The 13,543-nt window shown below is 37.4% G+C and overlaps 1 long non-coding RNA gene across 2 annotated transcripts in view; it reads right to left on the reverse strand.

Moving 5' to 3' along the window:
• Nucleotides 1-13,543, reverse strand: part of LOC122200869 — a 491,651-nt gene that overhangs the window by 424,566 nt on the left and 53,542 nt on the right. For both annotated transcript variants that reach the window (XR_006193956.1, XR_006193955.1), the window contains exons 2-3: nt 10,528-10,614; nt 8,507-8,556 (exon numbers count right to left, since the gene is read on the reverse strand). This is a non-coding gene — a long non-coding RNA (uncharacterized LOC122200869). The remainder of the gene's footprint in view (nt 1-8,506; nt 8,557-10,527; nt 10,615-13,543) is intronic.

Below are 13,543 nucleotides of genomic sequence, written 5' to 3' on the forward strand. Positions count from 1 at the left end.
GCAGAAAAGCCCAATTAAAGAACTACTTTAAGGGAATTTGGTGTTTTTCTACTGTAATTTGGAAAGCAACTTGTCTTTTGGATTGATTGATTCATCCGGGAGGGAAGCCTGCCTTTTGGGATCAACAATGTGACTCAGTTAAATTTAACTCCATAAAACATATGGTTATCTTTTACATGCCAGACCCCGTGCTGAACACTAGGGATGTGGCCATGGACAGACCAGCATAGACCCTGTCCTATGGAGTGTATAGTTCAGAAGGATGGCAGATATAAAAATAATTACAAGTGTGATAAGTGTTGCAAAAAGAGAAGCGCAAGATATTATGGGAGTGTGTTGGAAGGACATGTCACATGCTCTCATGTGTGAGGGAAACCCCACAAGGGAATGGCGAATTTTGTTCATTTACTGAAAAATCTGTCAGTGTAGGTACCATTCCAAAGACAAGGCTTCCTGTGGACACCACTAGACTTCCCATGCACCATCAGCACAGAGGGAATGTAATATTTTAGTTCAGGCCTTTTGTTTGTGAATCTAACTTTTCTCTTACCCCTTTTTAATTGTTATCAGCTTTTCATCTCAGCCATCCCTTGTAGGCGTGGGACTATTAAACTGTACTGTGCGTATTCTTGGTGAGGAGCTACTGTAGATGAGAAAACTACAAATATGGAGCAAGAATAAAAATTTATTTTTCCCAACTTGGATAGATGTTTTAGAATTTGGGACAGAGTCAGGGACTGATGCAGCTTTTGTAATTTTGCATTACATTTGCATGTGTGGAAAAAATAATGCAAAAGAAAAGGTACGAACAATAAATCTTGGAACCAATCTCCACTATATATTACCTGATCTGGCATCCAGTCACTCCTGACCCCTCTCCTAAAATCTATGATTTGATATACTTTTATTCATTGAACAGATAATTATTGTATGCCCACCATATGCTTCTCATTATACTGGGTGCTGGGAATAACATGGATGATAAAAGAGACATAACTCCTGTCATCAAGGTACTTATATTCTAGAAAAAAGACATAGCTACTTTTAGGCTGGACAAGGACCTGGGATGACATAAGGGGATTCAAGTATTAGGTAAGTGAAAGAGCTTCATCAGGTGTTATAAAGTTTCCTCAGACCTAAAGATTCTATAGTTCTATGAAAATAAATCAACATTGATAATAAGGTAGATATAAATTAATAATATAGAAGGAGAAATGTGCTTCGGTTTTCCAAAGTGATTGGAAATACCCCAAATTTGACTCAGAATACCTTCTTGTTATTAATATATTCTTATGGTGCTTTAAGAGTATTACACAGAAATTAAGTGTTGAATTACATGGTTTCCTATGGGGAGAAATTAAGCTGTCATGTGACTAGTTGCTCTAATTCGTGTATTGTCTTTTCCTTCATATGATGAAAGTTTCTGTTACATATTTTAATGCAAATGCATTCTTTCTTTAACTGCTTGCCCACCAAAGCTTTTCCCAAAAGAATACATCAAAATTTATTGCACTAAATCCAGGAAATCACTCAGCTAGGTACTGTGGAAGTACAATGATAAGCAGAAATCCATGGCCCCTGCACTCAAAGAATTTATAATATTAAGGGCAGCAGCCAGTATTGGGTTGAATAGAGTGTCCTTTAAAAAATCCTATGTGCCCAGAACCTCAGAATGCGACTTGGTTTGAAAATCCAGTCTTTGCATATGTAACTAATTAAGATGAAGTCAGGCTGAATTTGGATGGGACATGACCCCAATGGCTGGTGCTCTTATAAGAAGAGAAAACAAGGTAAACACACACAGACGGAAGATGGTCACATGAGTATAGAGGCAGAGATTAGAAGGCTGGTGCTACAAACCACGTAACTCCAAAGATTGTTGGCAACCACAGGAAGATGGGAAAAGGTAAGAAACGATCATCCTGCAGAGCCTTCAGAGAGAGATCAAGGACCTATTGACACCATAACTTCAGACTTCAAGACTTGAAAACTATGAGATAATAAATTTGTCATTTTAATCCATCCAAGTTTGTGGCAATTTATTATGATGCCCCAAGAAAACCAATATGTAGTCCATAGCAATAGTTTAAAGCAGAATATATTCCCATATTTAAGAGGTCAGAAAAGGGGAATTAATCCTTAATGAGCACCATCAGTGCTGTGTCAGGGAGTATGCCAGGCACATCATTTAAACAATCCTGCAAAGTAGACATTTCCCCCTTTTACATGAGAGATATTATTTACTCAGCAAATAACACGGCTAGGCATTGTTCTTAGCGGTGGGGATATAATACGAAACAAAATAAACATTATCCTTGCCTTAACTGAGCTAAGGATCTAGCTGAGAGTGTGAGAGGCACATAAATAAGGATTCTTTCTTTTACTCATAAGTGCTAAGGAGCAAATCAAGTAATATGATAGGGAGTGATGGATAGCATGCTATATCTCAGGGAGCAGGCCTGACAGATAGAACAGCCATTGAAATAAGCACCTTAGAGTGTGAGAACACCTGCCATTTTGAAGAGCTAGGGAGGAATGCTCCAATTAGAAAGGAACGGTAGGGAAAAGGCCGAGAAAAAAGCATAATCTTAGTATGTTTTAGAAACAGAAGGACACCAACGTGCCCCAGTGGAGTAAATGAAAAGAGAATAGTGTCCAGTGAGGTCAGAGAATTAGGGAACAGCTTTGGAAGTCAAGGTAAATAATTTGGTTTCTTTTTAATTCTATTAATGACCATTGGAAGACCATATGCAGGGAAAGAACATGATTGGAATTATATTTCAAAAGATTGTTCTGGCTGCCATGTAGAGGATGATCTAAGAAAGATCAACCATGTGATGGTAAGCGGAGGAAGAGCTGCTACTACCTTCGATTATAGTCATGGCTGTGGACAATGGGTGGGTTTGCAGATAGAATTGGCAGCTTTTGTGATGCACTAGAGATGGGTAGTGTGGGAAGGGTGTAATCAAGATGGCACTCTATATTATATAGTTGAAAAGACAATTCTCTGATTTATACCCAGTTGGTTTTAATTTTTAAGTCTCATGCTTTGTCTACATCCCTGCAGAATGCTCTTGAGGAAAAAAAACAGTGTTTCATAATTCTCAGGTGCTCAAACCAACAAAAATTGTTTTGTTTCTTTACTAATTCACCCAGTCACCCAACATGCTGTAACATAACACTAATTATGAATACTGACGATGCTACAGTTCAGTCTTGAATATCATTACTTCTTGATATTTGAGAATAATCTATTCTATTTATTCAAACTCCATTCTTCTGGCTTAGGACAAAATCTCTGTTCTCTATTAAGCCTTCACTAAATTCCTATATTTCATCTGTTTTGGCTCATTGTGTGTCTTTGAAATGTAAAGTAGCTCATTTGTGTTTGATAAATAGGAAATGGTAACAATATAAGAAAAAGTAATATTGGTCCATACGTGCTTCTTCCTGGCATGCTCATATTTGGAAGAGTACATTGGCAAAGCAGAATGTAGCAAGGCATGGAGGACTGTAGCAGTGCTGTGGATGTCTGTTTATTCCTCATACTTTCTCTTGGCTTAGTTGACCACATGCTCTGGGATGGAAGTGCTTACTATATAACTCTCCCTGATTGTTATTCATTTTTCTTTAGTCTCCATAACTGCACAGCCTCACTCTTCCTTATATTTCTTTCTATCGAACAACTCCCAAACACTCACCTTCCTGCATGCTCCACATAAAATGTACAGTCCTGTATTTCCTATTACATTTGTTGAAAAGAAATCAAGCATATTACAACCATTCTGATCATTTTTATTAGGATTGTTACTGTTTTTATGAAGTAGTCTGATTATAGAATTGTTTGCCATTAGTTCTATGTTTTAACTACCCATAAATAGATTGAGAGCTTGTAGATCTTTAAGTAAAAAAAAATGGACTGTATTATATGTACTTTGTAATTCTCACCATTTCTTCCCTTTCCCCCACTGTTTGCCCTTGGTGCCAACCTGGTATAGTATTGAGCATACAATAAGGGGCTTAAGAATATTTATTCAATGGAATTGAATAGTCCTGCCTCCAACACACTCATAATAAATAAGACCCATGGTATCTTGCTTTGTTCTGGTAATAAAAGTTTTGCAGGGTATGTGAACACCTGTCCCATGGCATATGATTTTATTTAAAAAATACTACTTCAGACATAAATAATGTTTAAAATATTACTAGAATATTTCAGATCAGCTATCACTGATAACAAATTGCCAGGATTTTCTTTGACCTCAGTCCCATGTCTTAAATATATATTATTTATGTTTTAAAAAGAAATGTCACAAGATCAAGAATCCTAGAGTGCTAATAACTAAAACCTGTCTTCGTTAAGAGTCAATACATTTACTAACCACAGAGGCACGAAGGATGATAGATTTATATTTAATATGTGACTCTTCTTAAAACTCCTGAATAAAATATAAACAGAGATTGCTTCATTTTAAGGGAGCTCCTTATTCTTAATGAAATCATTTGCCTTGCCATTCTGGGCATGCAGGGATTATCTGCACTTGATTGTTCATATTAAAATAAAGACTCCCAATTACTTCTCCTTAGCATTTACTCAGTCTTCCCCAAAGAAGAGCAAACCCTGTTTCACTTTCAACTCATTTCTTAAATAAACAAGACATTTCATTTCCAACACTTACTGCCCTTACCACAGTCCATCAGAGGATGCAGATATTATAGGCAGAGCGTTGAGCTCAAAAGGCTTGACAAAATAATCAGTGCTTAGAGGAAATTGCCAGAAAGAACAGGGGAAATAGGCCATTTTAAATCCTTTCTGACTTACTGAAATACCAGTTTGGAATTACAGCTGGAGTTCATAGAAAGTCCTTGAAAACTCTGCAATTTCACAACCAACTCTCTGCTTGTCCATCAGCAATGAACTTCATTATGGAGTAGCATGATTTTAAACTCACAACCTTGCAGGTTAAGCTCATTTCAGGCACGGTTGTCCACAAACTGGACCAACAAACAAAAGACTTATAATGAAAGCCAATTCCCAAAATGGGCTTCAATAGACATGGAAATCCAAGTCTGGCCTTGGAGAAGAGAATTGTGCTGAGTGCTCCAGGATCTATCTCTCCCCTCCATCAATTGTCAGTGAAGCCATGGGGAAGCCAGTTTGCAGGAGGTATTTAGGCTCAAGAGTCACTTTGCTACAGGCTGTTCTCTTTACATTTCCTCCTTGAGAGAATCCATACCAGCAGTGAAGGTGAGAGTGACAACTGCCAATGGCTCTCATAAGTTTCTTCCACATATTTTCAACAACTTCAATTTTCAGTAAGAAAATATTGTTGTAATAAATTTACAGGAATGTGAATAAATAAAATGTGCATTTCCAGATGATAATGATAACAGCCAGGCTTTATTAACCTCTACGACGAGCCATTCATTCTCTCCCCTTTTTATCCTTTCAACTTTACCTACATGTAACACTAACAACATTACTGCCAAGTAAGTATTATCATTACCTGAGTAGGTAAGTGAGTACCTGAGTAGGTAAGTGAGTAGGTAAGCCCTGGTGAGTACCCGGGGCTTCTTTTCTGCAACTGTCCCTTTTAATTACACAATCACATTTTCAGGCTCCCCTGAACCATCATCAATATGCTATATGTTCCATCAAACATATTCATACCTGTTCAAAACTTGTCAAAAATCTCAAATCTCCCACAAGTCCACATTTCCTTCTAGCCACCATCTATTCAACTTTTTCCCCCTTCTCTATAGCAAAATCCTCCAAAAATTGTCTATATGCATCATCTGTCCTTGGTTCCCTAACATTCAGCCTTGCATGCACTCTAGTCAGGGTTTCAGCTTAAAGTTCTCCAAATTTTTCTCTTGTTAAGGCCACCAGCTTACCAACTCAATGGTTAAATCTTGGTCAAAATCTTACCAAACATCTTAGCAACTTTTGAGTAAGTCATTCTTACCTTGTAGAATTACTTTTCTTGACTTGGGTTCAGGAACACAAGTCTCTCTTCATTCTCCTGTACACTTACTGCTCCATCCCAGCATCCTATCCTCTTGTCCTGATCTCTCAACATTGAAGCATCCTAGGGGGTAGTTTGAGGATCTCCTCTCTCCAAACTTGTGGATGTAAATAGCGTCTATGCCACATTCAATCTGCAGTCCGAAGCTAATGCCTAAGCTTCAAATTCTGATCTTTAAGTTCATACTCAACATGTCTACTGGAATATCTAATACACATTTGCAACAAAACATGTCTAAAACCAAACTCTCAATTTGCCCATTGTTCCAAATTGACTTTCTACAACAGTGCCCATCTGAGGTATTGGCAACTCCATCTTTCTAGTAGATGAAGGGGAAAAAAAAAAAACTTTTTTTCCCTCTCACATGCTATCTACAGTCCATAAGCAAATATTGCAGGCTGTATCCCTCACTATATTTCCAAAAGCTGATCATTTCCCACCACTTCTATTGCTAATAGACACATGTGTACAAACCACCATTATCCCTTGCCTGCCTGAATGCAGTCACCTCCCACTTAGCTTCTTGGCCCCCAGTATTTTTTCTCCTAGACAGTGAATTCTCCACTTGTCATCCAAGGTGATACTTCCAAAATATATGTTAGAGATCATTTCTTTCTCCCTATTCAAAACCCCCAACTAACTCCCCGACTTGCCAGAAATAAAACCCAACATCTTTACATGGTCTAAAAGGCCCATATGTTTGGCCATAAGCTATCTCCCTCAATTCATTTCCTCCTACCACATTTTGGTTATGTAGACACTTGTAACTGAGACTAAACACAGCTTCTGGAGGGGGTCAGATTGCTTTGTATAATACAGTTGGAGAAGTTGTTTTAGAGTTGCAAGGAGACTCCATTATATATTTCCTAGAAAATAGCAGTATCTCCCTGAGAGACAAAAATGAGAGTGACCAGTCATGAAGGAAAAAGTTCAGAGTTTGGGCAGAAATAAGGTCCAAATATATGAAGGAATAGATATGTTTAATACTTAATGTTAAATTGTATTTTTCAACTATTTGCTAATTGAAGATTAAAAAAAAGATTCACAAATGTGTGGTCTACAGAAGAAAATGCCTTATGTGGGTGGTTTATATAGAATATAAGGGCAAAATGATATGGAGCAATATCTGAATAGGTAAGTTCAGAAAAATGATTCCAAGTCTCTATCACTGAGCTATTCTCTATGAGTGAACAAACATTGTGAAGAGATCAGACCTAAGTAAACTCGAAAAATGCAATTTCCACCTCTTCCCAAAACTCTAGGGATATTGAGAAGGTCACTCAGTTCCCTCTACCCACAAATGAGATTGGGTTTGTATCCATTTCTCTTCAATGTATTGACCTGTTATCATTACCATCATCATCATCACATAATGATACTCATAGTGGAAGTCATAGTGACTTCTGGTGTTCAGGGTTTATAACTGTAACTTTCTGTTTTGTTAATACTATATCCAAAATGATTCCAGAAGTTAACTTTAAAAGTGAGTTTATCATAAAGACAACACAATGATGTTAAGTTTTAGCAAGAAACGGTTTCATTGCTGATGATTCCCTTATAAATGATTATATTACCTTAATGTAAAAAATTACTATATAGGGGCACCTGGGTGGCTCAGTCAGTTAAGGGTCCAACTTCGACTCAGGTCATGGTCTTACAGTTCGTGAGTTCGAGCCCTGCTTCAGGCTCTGTGCTGATACCTTGGAGCCTAGAGGCTGCTTCGGATTCTGTGTCTCCCTCTCTCTCTGCCCCAACCCTGCTCGTGCCCTGTCTGTCTCTCTCTCTCAAAACTAAATCAACATGAAAAAAAGATATAAAAAATTACTATATATATATATATATATATATATAGAGAGAGAGAGAGAGAGAGAGAGAGAGTGTATGTATACGTGTGTGTGTATATATATATATATAATTTTCAGGTATTTTCCTCTAAAATTATTATAATATTTTTAAACTATGATATAACATTAAAGTTATAAATATATTTAAAAAAGTAAGTTTATGTCTGTAAATGCTACTGTGGAGCATTTATAAACCGCATTTCCAAAGCACCTTCTAAGGAACATATTACAGCTATCTCTATTCCTTTATTCTAGGTGGGGAAACTGAGGAGACAGGTAGAGTAGGTGACTAAACCAAATATCATAGTTCTATGACCATACTTGGCCCTCAAAATTTCTGAGAAGTGATCATCATCACCAAGTAAGGCTAGACCAGGAAGTGTTTGATTTTCTGCTCGTATTTGAGCTGTGACTTAGACAAATGTCTTTGCATTTAGAGGTATACTCCCCCCATTGGCATTTCTTCGCATTTCCCCCTATTTTTTTCATGGCCAAATACTTCAAAAATTTTCATTTTTTTCGTTGTCTCCTTAGGCAAAAATGTGACAACTTCTGAAGCTCTGCATCATTTCATCTTAATGATACATTATTTGCAACGTCTATGAGGCAGTAATACATCAATACTCTTCCAAGTACCTTGGACACAGTTGCATTTTCTGAGGATTCCTGAAAGTAGTAATCATATCCTAAAATGAAACCAGAGGTCAAATCATCAGACCCTCAGCTTATTTGGAGACTCACAGGAAAGATACATTATTATCTCTGAATTATTGTATTTATCAGTCAAGTTTCTAAGTGGGAAGTTGTATTAGCTGTCAAATGAATCATTAATTCAAATGTGTCACCAAAAAAAAAGCAAGAAAGTGACCTTTGAACCAGAATACATGTGACGAATTCCATAGGAAACAGACCGCACTTAAAACTGCATTATTTTAATGGAGACAATATTCATCTGCATGGAAAGAGATAATTGTTTTTATTTTACATAGACAAGATGACGCTGAATGAAAAGGTCCCACAAAAACACAGCAGAGAATCCACACTCCGCTATCTTCACCTCATACCAGCACATCCAAGCATAGAGATTACTTGCAGGTTTCAAAAGGCATGAATATCTGAGGAGCCGTTTATGCCCGCGGAGCTTCCGGTTCTCTCTGTGGCACATGCCACAGGGTAAGGAGAACAATCATGATTTCAGTTCACCTTACTATCTAACTATTGTAGGGAGACTTTGGCTTAAAATAATTGCCAAAGGGTTTTGTACCATTGTGATTCTCAATGTTTTTTCACAAAAATAAGTTGCACTTAATAGGCCTATGCAGAATAAAATAAAGCAATAAACAAAATGTGTTTTCATACACACACACACACACACACACACACACACACACACACACCATAGCGTATAGGTTCATAATTGTACACTATTTATTCTGAAGCTAAGACACACAAAAGTAACTGTAGAATCTGTCATTATAATTCAGCCAAGCTACTAGCTACCACTCAGTGTTAATTACGCATAAAAACCAAAGGGTGTTATTTATGGCTGCTCTGGGATAGATGTATTTATTCTGTACAGTCAGGGTCTCCCTATGGGCAGCTGTTTCATCAGTGTTCATTGAATTTAAAAGGCACTCTCCAGATTTATTTCAGGTGGGGGCCTCTGAACCCAAGGGCCACCTTGATTGAACTGGTCTCAATGGTCGCTTGTCTCATCCCTTCAGAAGCTGCTGGCTTTGAGCTTGATTAGGATCTGATTGATGTGTGCACCTTAAATCAGCTCCCAGGAAGTCCATGGAGAATGAAATGCCACAAAGCTGCGTGAGCTCAGATAAATGCATATAGTGGATTCAGCTCTCATGGAGATTCAGAGGCATGGTACATAGGATGTTGACGGGTGGGTCAGGCCGTTCCCCTGCTTGGCTTCTAAATATGCAACTGGAACAGTATTAACATAAAGTAAGAGACTGGTTGAGGGGTTAGCAGCACTTGGGATAGCTGACCCTGAATGATCTTACAGACGGCAGTGTCTGCCTATCTCCCACTCCCAATAACTCTCATGTCCTTCCTTTTCTAGAGAAAGTTAAATCTTACAGAAAGTTCCCATTGATGGAGTAGTGACTTTGTGCCAGGCATTGAACTAAGTTATACGTATGTGTGTACGTGTGTGTGTATATATATAAACACACACACATAACACCACTGAATTTTCACAATGGCATGGATTATCACTAACATTTTGCGATGAGGAAAATAACATGAAATAATTTGCCCAACGTCGCATAACTAGCAAGTGACATAGCTAGCAATTCAATGCAGGTGAGTCTGCTCCAAAGTTTGTGCTCTTACCTACTGCTTTATATATTTCTTCCCTGTTTATCCTTTGTGTTACTGTTCTGCTTTTTCTTCTTTGGTTTTCATATTCTGATATGGTTTCTTGTAATTTTTTTTCTCTTTCCCTTTGACCTATTGCTGAATTTCTCCACGCCTTTCTCCCATTAAATATTCTCCTTGAACCAGAGGTCTCAAAAAATAGCTAGGTTAGGTGCTTATTATAGTGATAATATGTTTGAACAAAAGATAAAATCCCTTTTCACCAATGAGTGGTTTGGCTGCTAAATTATATGTTTTCCCTTTTGAATACAAAATGCCCATACCTCGTGTCTCAGAGCATCAAAATCGAACAAAGCATGAGAGAAAAGTCACATTGGTCTGCTGATGTTAGGGCACTTTTTTTTCACCAGCTGTGCAAAATATAAAGAAATATGATATTTCTAAGCAAATTTTAAATGCGGTAACTATGTAGCAGTCTACAAAGAAAATCTTAAAGAGCTGACAATATCTGACAAAGAAATGCTGGCTACCCCACAAAGTGCTCTTGATCTGATTCTATTAGTCACTTTATTGCTCAACCTACAATTGCAAGCAGATTGGGAAGAGAAATATTTTATAGAAAGTGGTCAAATGCAATTTACATATCCACTAGCAGGTATGTTTGGAAATTATTTATCAAGGGAATTGTCATTGGTACCTTTCCCATAAAAAACTAAGCTTATAGATGAAATGTGATTAAGAATGTAGCATGGATGACAAATGTTTCACTGGCTTTAACTTACTCACACTCATCAGCCCACCCGAAACGGTGCTTCCCAGTACCACATACTACATTTATGGAATCCTGCAGCATTCTCGCACTCATTTTAAATGAGCAGCTCTGAAGGAAGATGCACTCTTTCCTATCATATTTCTGATTTATTCTTGGACCACCATGATGGCAAAATGAGACTTCTGTCTGCGGGGTGTCGTGGTGAATATACAACCTCTTAACGAGATACGATTATACCGTCAGGTTCCAAAGCATTGGACCATATGGACATTGTAGAGACCCCAATGGTACCAGAATTTTGACAAACCATATTAAAGCAGAGATAACAGCCATGTTTTTCCTACTTGCCTATTGTGACAAGATGGCAAGAGAGATTATAGACTGTCCAATTTTGGAATGGTGGGATGCATGCCAGGGGGAAATGTAAGAGAATAAAATATGTACTTTTATTCAGTGAATCTGTAGAGAATATTTAAATTTGCAAGGTTCCTCACTCTCATGTGCTTTTGATGTTTGCAAGGTTGTAAACTCCTGAATATGTGTCCACATTTTCTTTGTGTAACCTCTCAAGTATTCAGTGCAATAACTCACATATTAATTGATATGTATTGAATAACATTTTCCAAAGGAAAACATGGGGCTTGATGTGAGCTCATGCCTGTAGGGACTCCGTGGGTTGCCAAGGAACAAACATTATCAAGGGATCATCTCAAGAGAAGAAACAGAGGGACCAGTAACAGCAAAGAGAGAATTAACCCCTTCTAAATGTGAACTAAAAGCACACACCATATGGTGTAGTGACTAAGAAAAAGAACTTTGGAGTCAAAGTGATCCGGTTTCAAACACTGGCTCTTCGTATTACTAGCTGTGTGATCTTGGACAAATTACTTAATCTCTGTGAGCCTGTGTCCTTGGCGGTCTCGTAAAGACACAAATAGTTCCCGTCTCTTAAAGTTGTAAGGATTAAAAATCCTATATTATATTAGTGCTAAACATATTGCTTGGCAAATACACATCCTTAATATCACTGTTTTATTTCTGCTGTTGATACTTCTAGCCTTCTTCTATCTAAATTTTATATAATCCAAAATCAAAGTTTTTTTTTTCTAATTTATTTATAGCTTAAAAATAAAAACAGATTTTATCATCTGTTTTAATCCTCATTTAAGTAGTTGAAACCTAAGCTTTTGAAAGGTTATTTAGAATTCCACACCAAAATGCTTAGCATACTGGTGAATAATCGTTAAAGTCCCAATGTTACCAAAGATCAACTCAGTCATTTTATTTGCATGCATAACACCCCAGACTTTAGCTTACCAGTCCAGTGTAATTGTACCCTTTTAACTTTCAAGCAAGTGATGCTCAGGAATATTTCCATATGCACAAATGTAAATCAAGGTATCCAGCCAATGTTCAAGAATGAGAACAACAAATACATTCTTAATTTTCAACTCCTCCTGAGCACTGATGAATATTTGGGGCAGGAAAAATATAAATGTCACATCATCTTCATCCCGGGCTCTCATGCTTGGCCCTCCAGCCAATCACTTTTGGACTTTTGGGGTGGGGGAAAGGTTCCATAACTAATCTCTGCCTTTTTTATATAAGTGTACCCCCTGCAATACTAGTACAAGTATTAACGGTGATGGGGGTTTCAATCAGAAGAGCCGATATTGACTGACTGCTTTCTGTGTGCCACACATTCTTCTATAAGCTTTATATGCACGGGCTCAGAAAATCTTCACCACAGTGCCATGATAGCAGTTTATCATAACCAGGAAGGTAAGTCCTGCATATCAATATAGTATGAAGTGACCCAGTAGTTCCAAGTTTTTGTTGTAGAAGAGAGATTATTGGACGTCCTAACATGTATCATATCCATAGACAAAACAGTACTGTTATATTTTATCTTTTTTAAGATTGATGTCATTTTTCACACCTTAACATCTCTAAAATTAGTAAGCATTTTGGGGTACCTAGGTGGCTCATTCATTTAAGCACCTGACTTGTGATTTCAGCTCAGGCCACAGTCTCTGTGCTGTCAATGCAGAGCCCAACATGGGGCTCAATCTCACAAACCATGAGATCATGACCTGGGTCAAAATCAAGAGTTAGATGCATAACCGACTGAGCTACTCGGATGCCCCATAATAGTGTATCTTAAATTGATGATGTCTTGCTTTATATAAAATATAGTATTAACTTAGTAACATTTTGAAATTTAAATAAATAGCATGTTCTGTAAGCATATAAGAAGCAGCAATATATTTATGTGAAGGATATTAGTCTGTCTAAAGATAATACTTGGTGGTGCTTAAGTCACAAAACTTTTACCATAACTCTAAGCACACAGTGATAACAAAATATTGAGAACTATTTATCTAGTAGGAATTTCACCAGACTTCTTTAAAGAGTAGGAGTCTATGCCCAAGTTGACCATTTGTAAGCTGTGTTGCCCTGAAACAGTCATTCCCGTCTTTGTGTTCACTGTGTTTAGAGGATATTTAAAGGCCATTTCTTAAACCTATGATTCCATGGGCTCTTGTTCCTAAAATTTGCTTGAAGTA

The sequence above is a fragment of the Panthera leo genome, chromosome D1, assembly GCF_018350215.1.
Source record: "Panthera leo isolate Ple1 chromosome D1, P.leo_Ple1_pat1.1, whole genome shotgun sequence".
In the NCBI taxonomy this organism is placed as follows: domain Eukaryota; kingdom Metazoa; phylum Chordata; class Mammalia; order Carnivora; family Felidae; genus Panthera; species Panthera leo.